Source organism: Urocampus carinirostris, unplaced genomic scaffold (genome assembly GCF_059441175.1).
Source record: "Urocampus carinirostris isolate Australia breed hairy pipefish unplaced genomic scaffold, RoL_Ucar_1.0 HiC_scaffold_63, whole genome shotgun sequence".
Classification (NCBI taxonomy): Eukaryota; Metazoa; Chordata; class Actinopteri; order Syngnathiformes; family Syngnathidae; genus Urocampus; species Urocampus carinirostris.
In genome coordinates, this window is record NW_028283170.1 from 59744 (window position 1) to 74454 (window position 14711).

A 14711-nucleotide genomic window follows, 5' to 3' on the forward strand; every position below is an offset into this window, starting at 1 on the left:
AGGAATTGGAAAGAAAATTGAAAGAGGTTCCTTTTTCTAGAATGGGTTTGACGACAGTCAACTTTTTTCTAGTTAAGTCCTTGGTGGTCTAGTGGCTAGGATCCAGCACTTTCACTGCTGTGGCCCGGGTTCGATTCCAGGGAAACTGTTACACGCAGATAGAAAATTCCTTTTGAGGAATTGGAAAGAAAATTGAAAGAGGTTCCTTTTTCTAGAATGGGTTTGACGACAGTCAACTTTTTTCTAGTAAAGTCCTTGGTGGTCTAGTGGCTAGGATCCAGCACTCTCACTGCTGTGGCCCGGGTTCGATTCCAGGTCAGGGAAACTGTTACACGCAGATAGAAAATTCCTTTTGAGGAATTGGAAAGAAAATTGAAAGAGGTTCCTTTTTCTAGAATGGGTTTGACGACAGTCAACTTTTTTCTATTAAAGTCCTTGGTGGTCTAGTGGCTAGGATCCAGCACTCTCACTGCTGTGGCCCGGGTTCGATTCCAGGTCAGGGAAACTGTTACACGCAGATAGAAAATTCCTTTTGAGGAATTGGAAAGAAAATTGAAAGAGGTTCCTTTTTCTAGAATGGGTTTGACGACAGTCAACTTTTTTTCTATTAAAGTCCTTGGTGGTCTAGTGGCTAGGATCCAGCACTTTCACTGCTGTGGCCTGGGTTCGATTCCCAGTCAGGGAAACTATGACAGACAGACAGACAGACAGACAGACAGACAGACAGACAGACAGACAGACAGACAGACAGACAGACAGACAGACAGACAGACAGACAGACAGACAGACAGACAGACAGACAGACAGACAGACAGACAGACAGACAGACAGACAGACAGACAGACAGACAGACAGACAGACAGACAGACAGACAGACAGACAGACAGACAGACAGACAGACAGACAGACAGACAGACAGACAGACAGACAGACAGACAGACAGACAGACAGACAGACAGACAGACAGACAGACAGACAGACAGACAGACAGACAGACAGACAGACAGACAGACAGACAGACAGACAGACAGACAGACAGACAGACAGACAGACAGACAGACAGACAGACAGACAGACAGACAGACAGACAGACAGACAGACAGACAGACAGACAGACAGACAGACAGACAGACAGACAGACAGACAGACAGACAGACAGACAGACAGACAGACAGACAGACAATTCCTTTTGAGGAATTGGAAAGAAAATTGAAAGAGGTTCCTTTTTCTAGAATGGGTTTTCCGACAGTCAACTTTTGTCCTGTTTGGTCCCTGATGGACTAGTGGCTAGGATCCAGCACTCTCACTGCTGTGGCCCGGGTTCGATTCCCGGTCAGGGATATTATAATAGACGGAAAGACAGAAAATTCTTATTGGAGAAAGCATTGAAAGAGGTTCCTTTTCTAGATTGGGTTTGACGACAGTCAACTTTTTTCTAGTAAAGTCCTTGGTGGTCTAGTGGCTAGGATCCAGCACTTTCACTGCTGTGGCCCGGGTTCGATTCCAGGGAAACTGTTACACGCAGATAGAAAATTCCTTTTGAGGAATTGGAAAGAAAATTGAAAGAGGTTCCTTTTTCTAGAATGGGTTTGACGACAGTCAACTTTTTTCTAGTAAAGTCCTTGGTGGTCTAGTGGCTAGGATCCAGCACTCTCACTGCTGTGGCCCGGGTTCGATTCCAGGTCAGGGAAACTGTTACACGCAGATAGAAAATTCCTTTTGAGGAATTGGAAAGAAAATTGAAAGAGGTTCCTTTTTCTAGAATGGGTTTGACGACAGTCAACTTTTTTCTATTAAAGTCCTTGGTGGTCTAGTGGCTAGGATCCAGCACTCTCACTGCTGTGGCCCGGGTTCGATTCCAGGTCAGGGAAACTGTTACACGCAGATAGAAAATTCCTTTTGAGGAATTGGAAAGAAAATTGAAAGAGGTTCCTTTTTCTAGAATGGGTTTGACGACAGTCAACTTTTTTTCTATTAAAGTCCTTGGTGGTCTAGTGGCTAGGATCCAGCACTTTCACTGCTGTGGCCTGGGTTCGATTCCCAGTCAGGGAAACTATGACAGACAGACAGACAGACAGACAGACAGACAGACAGACAGACAGACAGACAGACAGACAGACAGACAGACAGACAGACAGACAGACAGACAGACAGACAGACAGACAGACAGACAGACAGACAGACAGACAGACAGACAGACAGACAGACAGACAGACAGACAGACAGACAGACAGACAGACAGACAGACAGACAGACAGACAGACAGACAGACAGACAGACAGACAGACAGACAGACAGACAGACAGACAGACAGACAGACAGACAGACAGACAGACAGACAGACAGACAGACAGACAGACAGACAGACAGACAGACAGACAGACAGACAGACAGACAGACAGACAGACAGACAGACAGACAGACAGACAGACAGACAGACAGACAGACAGACAGACAGACAGACAGACAGACAGACAGACAGACAGACAGACAGACAGACAGACAGACAGACAGACAGACAGACAGACAGACAGACAGACAGACAGACAGACAGACAGACAGACAGACAGACAGACAGACAGACAGACAGACAGACAGACAGACAGACAGACAGACAGACAGACAGACAGACAGACAGACAGACAGACAGACAGACAGACAGACAGACAGACAGACAGACAGACAGACAGACAGACAGACAGACAGACAGACAGACAGACAGACAGACAGACAGACAGACAGACAGACAGACAGACAGACAGACAGACAGACAGACAGACAGACAGACAGACAGACAGACAGACAGACAGACAGACAGACAGACAGACAGACAGACAGACAGACAGACAGACAGACAGACAGACAGACAGACAGACAGACAGACAGACAGACAGACAGACAGACAGACAGACAGACAGACAGACAGACAGACAGACAGACAGACAGACAGACAGACAGACAGACAGACAGACAGACAGACAGACAGACAGACAGACAGACAGACAGACAGACAGACAGACAGACAGACAGACAGACAGACAGACAGACAGACAGACAGACAGACAGACAGACAGACAGACAGACAGACAGACAGACAGACAGACAGACAGACAGACAGACAGACAGACAGACAGACAGACAGACAGACAGACAGACAGACAGACAGACAGACAGACAGACAGACAGACAGACAGACAGACAGACAGACAGACAGACAGACAGACAGACAGACAGACAGACAGACAGACAGACAGACAGACAGACAGACAGACAGACAGACAGACAGACAGACAGACAGACAGACAGACAGACAGACAGACAGACAGACAGACAGACAGACAGACAGACAGACAGACAGACAGACAGACAGACAGACAGACAGACAGACAGACAGACAGACAGACAGACAGACAGACAGACAGACAGACAGACAGACAGACAGACAGACAGACAGACAGACAGACAGACAGACAGACAGACAGACAGACAGACAGACAGACAGACAGACAGACAGACAGACAGACAGACAGACAGACAGACAGACAGACAGACAGACAGACAGACAGACAGACAGACAGACAGACAGACAGACAGACAGACAGACAGACAGACAGACAGACAGACAGACAGACAGACAGACAGACAGACAGACAGACAGACAGACAGACAGACAGACAGACAGACAGACAGACAGACAGACAGACAGACAGACAGACAGACAGACAGACAGACAGACAGACAATTCCTTTTGAGGAATTGGAAAGAAAATTGAAAGAGGTTCCTTTTTCTAGAATGGGTTTTCCGACAGTCAACTTTTGTCCTGTTCGGTCCCTGATGGACTAGTGGCTAGGATCCAGCACTCTCACTGCTGTGGCCCGGGTTCGATTCCCGGTCAGGGATATTATAATAGACGGAAAGACAGAAAATTCTTATTGGAGAAAGCATTGAAAGAGGTTCCTTTTCTAGATTGGGTTTGACGACAGTCAACTTTTTTCTAGTAAAGTCCTTGGTGGTCTAGTGGCTAGGATCCAGCACTTTCACTGCTGTGGCCCGGGTTCGATTCCAGGGAAACTGTTACACGCAGATAGAAAATTCCTTTTGAGGAATTGGAAAGAAAATTGAAAGAGGTTCCTTTTTCTAGAATGGGTTTGACGACAGTCAACTTTTTTCTAGTTAAGTCCTTGGTGGTCTAGTGGCTAGGATCCAGCACTTTCACTGCTGTGGCCCGGGTTCGATTCCAGGGAAACTGTTACACGCAGATAGAAAATTCCTTTTGAGGAATTGGAAAGAAAATTGAAAGAGGTTCCTTTTTCTAGAATGGGTTTGACGACAGTCAACTTTTTTCTAGTAAAGTCCTTGGTGGTCTAGTGGCTAGGATCCAGCACTCTCACTGCTGTGGCCCGGGTTCGATTCCAGGTCAGGGAAACTGTTACACGCAGATAGAAAATTCCTTTTGAGGAATTGGAAAGAAAATTGAAAGAGGTTCCTTTTTCTAGAATGGGTTTGACGACAGTCAACTTTTTTCTATTAAAGTCCTTGGTGGTCTAGTGGCTAGGATCCAGCACTCTCACTGCTGTGGCCCGGGTTCGATTCCAGGTCAGGGAAACTGTTACACGCAGATAGAAAATTCCTTTTGAGGAATTGGAAAGAAAATTGAAAGAGGTTCCTTTTTCTAGAATGGGTTTGACGACAGTCAACTTTTTTTCTATTAAAGTCCTTGGTGGTCTAGTGGCTAGGATCCAGCACTTTCACTGCTGTGGCCTGGGTTCGATTCCCAGTCAGGGAAACTATGACAGACAGACAGACAGACAGACAGACAGACAGACAGACAGACAGACAGACAGACAGACAGACAGACAGACAGACAGACAGACAGACAGACAGACAGACAGACAGACAGACAGACAGACAGACAGACAGACAGACAGACAGACAGACAGACAGACAGACAGACAGACAGACAGACAGACAGACAGACAGACAGACAGACAGACAGACAGACAGACAGACAGACAGACAGACAGACAGACAGACAGACAGACAGACAGACAGACAGACAGACAGACAGACAGACAGACAGACAGACAGACAGACAGACAGACAGACAGACAGACAGACAGACAGACAGACAGACAGACAGACAGACAGACAGACAGACAGACAGACAGACAGACAGACAGACAGACAGACAATTCCTTTTGAGGAATTGGAAAGAAAATTGAAAGAGGTTCCTTTTTCTAGAATGGGTTTTCCGACAGTCAACTTTTGTCCTGTTCGGTCCCTGATGGACTAGTGGCTAGGATCCAGCACTCTCACTGCTGTGGCCCGGGTTCGATTCCCGGTCAGGGATATTATAATAGACGGAAAGACAGAAAATTCTTATTGGAGAAAGCATTGAAAGAGGTTCCTTTTCTAGATTGGGTTTGACGACAGTCAACTTTTTTCTAGTAAAGTCCTTGGTGGTCTAGTGGCTAGGATCCAGCACTTTCACTGCTGTGGCCCGGGTTCGATTCCAGGGAAACTGTTACACGCAGATAGAAAATTCCTTTTGAGGAATTGGAAAGAAAATTGAAAGAGGTTCCTTTTTCTAGAATGGGTTTGACGACAGTCAACTTTTTTCTAGTTAAGTCCTTGGTGGTCTAGTGGCTAGGATCCAGCACTTTCACTGCTGTGGCCCGGGTTCGATTCCAGGGAAACTGTTACACGCAGATAGAAAATTCCTTTTGAGGAATTGGAAAGAAAATTGAAAGAGGTTCCTTTTTCTAGAATGGGTTTGACGACAGTCAACTTTTTTCTAGTAAAGTCCTTGGTGGTCTAGTGGCTAGGATCCAGCACTCTCACTGCTGTGGCCCGGGTTCGATTCCAGGTCAGGGAAACTGTTACACGCAGATAGAAAATTCCTTTTGAGGAATTGGAAAGAAAATTGAAAGAGGTTCCTTTTTCTAGAATGGGTTTGACGACAGTCAACTTTTTTCTATTAAAGTCCTTGGTGGTCTAGTGGCTAGGATCCAGCACTCTCACTGCTGTGGCCCGGGTTCGATTCCAGGTCAGGGAAACTGTTACACGCAGATAGAAAATTCCTTTTGAGGAATTGGAAAGAAAATTGAAAGAGGTTCCTTTTTCTAGAATGGGTTTGACGACAGTCAACTTTTTTCTATTAAAGTCCTTGGTGGTCTAGTGGCTAGGATCCAGCACTTTCACTGCTGTGGCCTGGGTTCGATTCCCAGTCAGGGAAACTATGACTGACAGACAGACAGACAGACAGACAGACAGACAGACAGACAGACAGACAGACAGACAGACAGACAGACAGACAGACAGACAGACAGACAGACAGACAGACAGACAGACAGACAGACAGACAGACAGACAGACAGACAGACAGACAGACAGACAGACAGACAGACAGACAGACAGACAGACAGACAGACAGACAGACAGACAGACAGACAGACAGACAGACAGACAGACAGACAGACAGACAGACAGACAGACAGACAGACAGACAGACAGACAGACAGACAGACAGACAGACAGACAGACAGACAGACAGACAGACAGACAGACAGACAGACAGACAGACAGACAGACAGACAGACAGACAGACAGACAGACAGACAGACAGACAGACAGACAGACAGACAGACAGACAGACAGACAGACAGACAGACAGACAGACAGACAGACAGACAGACAGACAGACAGACAGACAGACAGACAGACAGACAGACAGACAGACAGACAGACAGACAGACAGACAGACAGACAGACAGACAGACAGACAGACAGACAGACAGACAGACAGACAGACAGACAGACAGACAGACAGACAGACAGACAGACAGACAGACAGACAGACAGACAGACAGACAGACAGACAGACAGACAGACAGACAGACAGACAGACAGACAGACAGACAGACAGACAGACAGACAGACAGACAGACAGACAGACAGACAGACAGACAGACAGACAGACAGACAGACAGACAGACAGACAGACAGACAGACAGACAGACAGACAGACAGACAGACAGACAGACAGACAGACAGACAGACAGACAGACAGACAGACAGACAGACAGACAGACAGACAGACAGACAGACAGACAGACAGACAGACAGACAGACAGACAGACAGACAGACAGACAGACAGACAGACAGACAGACAGACAGACAGACAGACAGACAGACAGACAGACAGACAGACAGACAGACAGACAGACAGACAGACAGACAGACAGACAGACAGACAGACAGACAGACAGACAGACAGACAGACAGACAGACAGACAGACAGACAGACAGACAGACAGACAGACAGACAGACAGACAGACAGACAGACAGACAGACAGACAGACAGACAGACAGACAGACAGACAGACAGACAGACAGACAGACAGACAGACAGACAGACAGACAGACAGACAGACAGACAGACAGACAGACAGACAGACAGACAGACAGACAGACAGACAGACAGACAGACAGACAGACAGACAGACAGACAGACAGACAGACAGACAGACAGACAGACAGACAGACAGACAGACAGACAGACAGACAGACAGACAGACAGACAGACAGACAGACAGACAGACAGACAGACAGACAGACAGACAGACAGACAGACAGACAGACAGACAGACAGACAGACAGACAGACAGACAGACAGACAGACAGACAGACAGACAGACAGACAGACAGACAGACAGACAGACAGACAGACAGACAGACAGACAGACAGACAGACAGACAGACAGACAGACAGACAGACAGACAGACAGACAGACAGACAGACAGACAGACAGACAGACAGACAGACAGACAGACAGACAGACAGACAGACAGACAGACAGACAGACAGACAGACAGACAGACAGACAGACAGACAGACAGACAGACAGACAGACAGACAGACAGACAGACAGACAGACAGACAGACAGACAGACAGACAGACAGACAGACAGACAGACAGACAGACAGACAGACAGACAGACAGACAGACAGACAGACAGACAGACAGACAGACAGACAGACAGACAGACAGACAGACAGACAGACAGACAGACAGACAGACAGACAGACAGACAGACAGACAGACAGACAGACAGACAGACAGACAGACAGACAGACAGACAGACAGACAGACAGACAGACAGACAGACAGACAGACAATTCCTTTTGAGGAATTGGAAAGAAAATTGAAAGAGGTTCCTTTTTCTAGAATGGGTTTTCCGACAGTCAACTTTTGTCCTGTTCGGTCCCTGATGGACTAGTGGCTAGGATCCAGCACTCTCACTGCTGTGGCCCGGGTTCGATTCCCGGTCAGGGATATTATAATAGACGGAAAGACAGAAAATTCTTATTGGAGAAAGCATTGAAAGAGGTTCCTTTTCTAGATTGGGTTTGACGACAGTCAACTTTTTTCTAGTAAAGTCCTTGGTGGTCTAGTGGCTAGGATCCAGCACTTTCACTGCTGTGGCCTGGGTTCGATTCCCAGTCAGGGAAACTATGACAGACAGACAGACAGACAGACAGACAGACAGACAGACAGACAGACAGACAGACAGACAGACAGACAGACAGACAGACAGACAGACAGACAGACAGACAGACAGACAGACAGACAGACAGACAGACAGACAGACAGACAGACAGACAGACAGACAGACAGACAGACAGACAGACAGACAGACAGACAATTCCTTTTGAGGAATTGGAAAGAAAATTGAAAGAGGTTCCTTTTTCTAGAATGGGTTTTCCGACAGTCAACTTTTGTCCTGTTCGGTCCCTGATGGACTAGTGGCTAGGATCCAGCACTCTCACTGCTGTGGCCCGGGTTCGATTCCCGGTCAGGGATATTATAATAGACGGAAAGACAGAAAATTCTTATTGGAGAAAGCATTGAAAGAGGTTCCTTTTCTAGATTGGGTTTGACGACAGTCAACTTTTTTCTAGTAAAGTCCTTGGTGGTCTAGTGGCTAGGATCCAGCACTTTCACTGCTGTGGCCCGGGTTCGATTCCAGGGAAACTGTTACACGCAGATAGAAAATTCCTTTTGAGGAATTGGAAAGAAAATTGAAAGAGGTTCCTTTTTCTAGAATGGGTTTGACGACAGTCAACTTTTTTCTAGTTAAGTCCTTGGTGGTCTAGTGGCTAGGATCCAGCACTTTCACTGCTGTGGCCCGGGTTCGATTCCAGGGAAACTGTTACACGCAGATAGAAAATTCCTTTTGAGGAATTGGAAAGAAAATTGAAAGAGGTTCCTTTTTCTAGAATGGGTTTGACGACAGTCAACTTTTTTCTAGTAAAGTCCTTGGTGGTCTAGTGGCTAGGATCCAGCACTCTCACTGCTGTGGCCCGGGTTCGATTCCAGGTCAGGGAAACTGTTACACGCAGATAGAAAATTCCTTTTGAGGAATTGGAAAGAAAATTGAAAGAGGTTCCTTTTTCTAGAATGGGTTTGACGACAGTCAACTTTTTTCTATTAAAGTCCTTGGTGGTCTAGTGGCTAGGATCCAGCACTCTCACTGCTGTGGCCCGGGTTCGATTCCAGGTCAGGGAAACTGTTACACGCAGATAGAAAATTCCTTTTGAGGAATTGGAAAGAAAATTGAAAGAGGTTCCTTTTTCTAGAATGGGTTTGACGACAGTCAACTTTTTTCTATTAAAGTCCTTGGTGGTCTAGTGGCTAGGATCCAGCACTTTCACTGCTGTGGCCTGGGTTCGATTCCCAGTCAGGGAAACTATGACAGACAGACAGACAGACAGACAGACAGACAGACAGACAGACAGACAGACAGACAGACAGACAGACAGACAGACAGACAGACAGACAGACAGACAGACAGACAGACAGACAGACAGACAGACAGACAGACAGACAGACAGACAGACAGACAGACAGACAGACAGACAGACAGACAGACAGACAGACAGACAGACAGACAGACAGACAGACAGACAGACAGACAGACAGACAGACAGACAGACAGACAGACAGACAGACAGACAGACAGACAGACAGACAGACAGACAGACAGACAGACAGACAGACAGACAGACAGACAGACAGACAGACAGACAGACAGACAGACAGACAGACAGACAGACAGACAGACAGACAGACAGACAGACAGACAGACAGACAGACAGACAGACAGACAGACAGACAGACAGACAGACAGACAGACAGACAGACAGACAGACAGACAGACAGACAGACAGACAGACAGACAGACAGACAGACAGACAGACAGACAGACAGACAGACAGACAGACAGACAGACAGACAGACAGACAGACAGACAGACAGACAGACAGACAGACAGACAGACAGACAGACAGACAGACAGACAGACAGACAGACAGACAGACAGACAGACAGACAGACAGACAGACAGACAGACAGACAGACAGACAGACAGACAGACAGACAGACAGACAGACAGACAGACAGACAGACAGACAGACAGACAGACAGACAGACAGACAGACAGACAGACAGACAGACAGACAGACAGACAGACAGACAGACAGACAGACAATTCCTTTTGAGGAATTGGAAAGAGCATTGAAAGAGGTTCCTTTTCTAGATTGGGTTTGACGACAGTCAACTTTTTTCTAGTAAAGTCCTTGGTGGTCTAGTGGCTAGGATCCAGCACTTTCACTGCTGTGGCCCGGGTTCGATTCCAGGGAAACTGTTACACGCAGATAGAAAATTCCTTTTGAGGAATTGGAAAGAAAATTGAAAGAGGTTCCTTTTTCTAGAATGGGTTTGACGACAGTCAACTTTTTTCTAGTTAAGTCCTTGGTGGTCTAGTGGCTAGGATCCAGCACTTTCACTGCTGTGGCCCGGGTTCGATTCCAGGGAAACTGTTACACGCAGATAGAAAATTCCTTTTGAGGAATTGGAAAGAAAATTGAAAGAGGTTCCTTTTTCTAGAATGGGTTTGACGACAGTCAACTTTTTTCTAGTAAAGTCCTTGGTGGTCTAGTGGCTAGGATCCAGCACTCTCACTGCTGTGGCCCGGGTTCGATTCCAGGTCAGGGAAACTGTTACACGCAGATAGAAAATTCCTTTTGAGGAATTGGAAAGAAAATTGAAAGAGGTTCCTTTTTCTAGAATGGGTTTGACGACAGTCAACTTTTTTCTATTAAAGTCCTTGGTGGTCTAGTGGCTAGGATCCAGCACTCTCACTGCTGTGGCCCGGGTTCGATTCCAGGTCAGGGAAACTGTTACACGCAGATAGAAAATTCCTTTTGAGGAATTGGAAAGAAAATTGAAAGAGGTTCCTTTTTCTAGAATGGGTTTGACGACAGTCAACTTTTTTTCTATTAAAGTCCTTGGTGGTCTAGTGGCTAGGATCCAGCACTTTCACTGCTGTGGCCTGGGTTCGATTCCCAGTCAGGGAAACTATGACAGACAGACAGACAGACAGACAGACAGACAGACAGACAGACAGACAGACAGACAGACAGACAGACAGACAGACAGACAGACAGACAGACAGACAGACAGACAGACAGACAGACAGACAGACAGACAGACAGACAGACAGACAGACAGACAGACAGACAGACAGACAGACAGACAGACAGACAGACAGACAGACAGACAGACAGACAGACAGACAGACAGACAGACAGACAGACAGACAGACAGACAGACAGACAGACAGACAGACAGACAGACAGACAGACAGACAGACAGACAGACAGACAGACAGACAGACAGACAGACAGACAGACAGACAGACAGACAGACAGACAGACAGACAGACAGACAGACAGACAGACAGACAGACAGACAGACAGACAGACAGACAGACAGACAGACAGACAGACAGACAGACAGACAGACAGACAGACAATTCCTTTTGAGGAATTGGAAAGAAAATTGAAAGAGGTTCCTTTTTCTAGAATGGGTTTTCCGACAGTCAACTTTTGTCCTGTTCGGTCCCTGATGGACTAGTGGCTAGGATCCAGCACTCTCACTGCTGTGGCCCGGGTTCGATTCCCGGTCAGGGATATTATAATAGACGGAAAGACAGAAAATTCTTATTGGAGAAAGCATTGAAAGAGGTTCCTTTTCTAGATTGGGTTTGACGACAGTCAACTTTTTTCTAGTAAAGTCCTTGGTGGTCTAGTGGCTAGGATCCAGCACTTTCACTGCTGTGGCCCGGGTTCGATTCCAGGGAAACTGTTACACGCAGATAGAAAATTCCTTTTGAGGAATTGGAAAGAAAATTGAAAGAGGTTCCTTTTTCTAGAATGGGTTTGACGACAGTCAACTTTTTTCTAGTTAAGTCCTTGGTGGTCTAGTGGCTAGGATCCAGCACTTTCACTGCTGTGGCCCGGGTTCGATTCCAGGGAAACTGTTACACGCAGATAGAAAATTCCTTTTGAGGAATTGGAAAGAAAATTGAAAGAGGTTCCTTTTTCTAGAATGGGTTTGACGACAGTCAACTTTTTTCTAGTAAAGTCCTTGGTGGTCTAGTGGCTAGGATCCAGCACTCTCACTGCTGTGGCCCGGGTTCGATTCCAGGTCAGGGAAACTGTTACACGCAGATAGAAAATTCCTTTTGAGGAATTGGAAAGAAAATTGAAAGAGGTTCCTTTTTCTAGAATGGGTTTGACGACAGTCAACTTTTTTCTATTAAAGTCCTTGGTGGTCTAGTGGCTAGGATCCAGCACTCTCACTGCTGTGGCCCGGGTTCGATTCCAGGTCAGGGAAACTGTTACACGCAGATAGAAAATTCCTTTTGAGGAATTGGAAAGAAAATTGAAAGAGGTTCCTTTTTCTAGAATGGGTTTGACGACAGTCAACTTTTTTCTATTAAAGTCCTTGGTGGTCTAGTGGCTAGGATCCAGCACTTTCACTGCTGTGGCCTGGGTTCGATTCCCAGTCAGGGAAACTATGACTGACAGACAGACAGACAGACAGACAGACAGACAGACAGACAGACAGACAGACAGACAGACAGACAGACAGACAGACAGACAGACAGACAGACAGACAGACAGACAGACAGACAGACAGACAGACAGACAGACAGACAGACAGACAGACAGACAGACAGACAGACAGACAGACAGACAGACAGACAGACAGACAGACAGACAGACAGACAGACAGACAGACAGACAGACAGACAGACAGACAGACAGACAGACAGACAGACAGACAGACAGACAGACAGACAGACAGACAGACAGACAGACAGACAGACAGACAGACAGACAGACAGACAGACAGACAGACAGACAGACAGACAGACAGACAGACAGACAGACAGACAGACAGACAGACAGACAGACAGACAGACAGACAGACAGACAGACAGACAGACAGACAGACAGACAGACAGACAGACAGACAGACAGACAGACAGACAGACAGACAGACAGACAGACAGACAGACAGACAGACAGACAGACAGACAGACAGACAGACAGACAGACAGACAGACAGACAGACAGACAGACAGACAGACAGACAGACAGACAGACAGACAGACAGACAGACAGACAGACAGACAGACAGACAGACAGACAGACAGACAGACAGACAGACAGACAGACAGACAGACAGACAGACAGACAGACAGACAGACAGACAGACAGACAGACAGACAGACAGACAGACAGACAGACAGACAGACAGACAGACAGACAGACAGACAGACAGACAGACAGACAGACAGACAGACAGACAGACAGACAGACAGACAATTCCTTTTGAGGAATTGGAAAGAAAATTGAAAGAGGTTCCTTTTTCTAGAATGGGTTTTCCGACAGTCAACTTTTGTCCTGTTCGGTCCCTGATGGACTAGTGGCTAGGATCCAGCACTCTCACTGCTGTGGCCCGGGTTCGATTCCCGGTCAGGGATATTATAATAGACGGAAAGACAGAAAATTCTTATTGGAGAAAGCATTGAAAGAGGTTCCTTTTCTAGATTGGGTTTGACGACAGTCAACTTTTTTCTAGTAAAGTCCTTGGTGGTCTAGTGGCTAGGATCCAGCACTTTCACTGCTGTGGCCTGGGTTCGATTCCCAGTCAGGGAAACTATGACAGACAGACAGACAGACAGACAGACAGACAGACAGACAGACAGACAGACAGACAGACAGACAGACAGACAGACAGACAGACAGACAGACAGACAGACAGACAGACAGACAGACAGACAGACAGACAGACAGACAGACAGACAGACAGACAGACAGACAGACAGACAGACAGACAATTCCTTTTGAGGAATTGGAAAGAAAATTGAAAGAGGTTCCTTTTTCTAGAATGGGTTTTCCGACAGTCAACTTTTGTCCTGTTCGGTCCCTGATGGACTAGTGGCTAGGATCCAGCACTCTCACTGCTGTGGCCCGGGTTCGATTCCCGGTCAGGGATATTATAATAGACGGAAAGACAGAAAATTCTTATTGGAGAAAGCATTGAAAGAGGTTCCTTTTCTAGATTGGGTTTGACGACAGTCAACTTTTTTCTAGTAAAGTCCTTGGTGGTCTAGTGGCTAGGATCCAGCACTTTCACTGCTGTGGCCCGGGTTCGATTCCAGGGAAACTGTTACACGCAGATAGAAAATTCCTTTTGAGGAATTGGAAAGAAAATTGAAAGAGGTTCCTTTTTCTAGAATGGGTTTGACGACAGTCAACTTTTTTCTAGTTAAGTCCTTGGTGGTCTAGTGGCT

The 14711-nt window shown here is 46.6% G+C and overlaps 9 non-coding genes across 9 annotated transcripts; all 9 read left to right on the plus strand.

The window, feature by feature from the left end:
* The first annotated feature begins 613 nt into the window (after positions 1-613).
* trnae-uuc (transfer RNA glutamic acid (anticodon UUC)) lies at positions 614-685 on the plus strand. Its single transcript has one exon. It is a non-coding gene; the product is annotated as a tRNA-Glu (tRNA).
* A 1295-nt stretch (positions 686-1980) lies between these two features.
* On the plus strand, positions 1981-2052 carry trnae-uuc (transfer RNA glutamic acid (anticodon UUC)). The gene has a single exon. It is a non-coding gene; the product is annotated as a tRNA-Glu (tRNA).
* Positions 2053-4714: 2662 nt separating this feature from the next.
* trnae-uuc (transfer RNA glutamic acid (anticodon UUC)) lies at positions 4715-4786 on the plus strand. Its single transcript has one exon. It is a non-coding gene; the product is annotated as a tRNA-Glu (tRNA).
* A 1377-nt stretch (positions 4787-6163) lies between these two features.
* Positions 6164-6235, plus strand: trnae-uuc (transfer RNA glutamic acid (anticodon UUC)). The gene has a single exon. It is a non-coding gene; the product is annotated as a tRNA-Glu (tRNA).
* A 2207-nt stretch (positions 6236-8442) lies between these two features.
* trnae-uuc (transfer RNA glutamic acid (anticodon UUC)) lies at positions 8443-8514 on the plus strand. The gene has a single exon. It is a non-coding gene; the product is annotated as a tRNA-Glu (tRNA).
* Positions 8515-9679: 1165 nt separating this feature from the next.
* Positions 9680-9751, plus strand: trnae-uuc (transfer RNA glutamic acid (anticodon UUC)). Its single transcript has one exon. It is a non-coding gene; the product is annotated as a tRNA-Glu (tRNA).
* Positions 9752-11349: 1598 nt separating this feature from the next.
* Positions 11350-11421, plus strand: trnae-uuc (transfer RNA glutamic acid (anticodon UUC)). The gene has a single exon. It is a non-coding gene; the product is annotated as a tRNA-Glu (tRNA).
* Positions 11422-12850: 1429 nt separating this feature from the next.
* On the plus strand, positions 12851-12922 carry trnae-uuc (transfer RNA glutamic acid (anticodon UUC)). Its single transcript has one exon. It is a non-coding gene; the product is annotated as a tRNA-Glu (tRNA).
* A 1079-nt stretch (positions 12923-14001) lies between these two features.
* On the plus strand, positions 14002-14073 carry trnae-uuc (transfer RNA glutamic acid (anticodon UUC)). Its single transcript has one exon. It is a non-coding gene; the product is annotated as a tRNA-Glu (tRNA).
* The last annotated feature ends 638 nt before the right edge of the window (positions 14074-14711 follow it).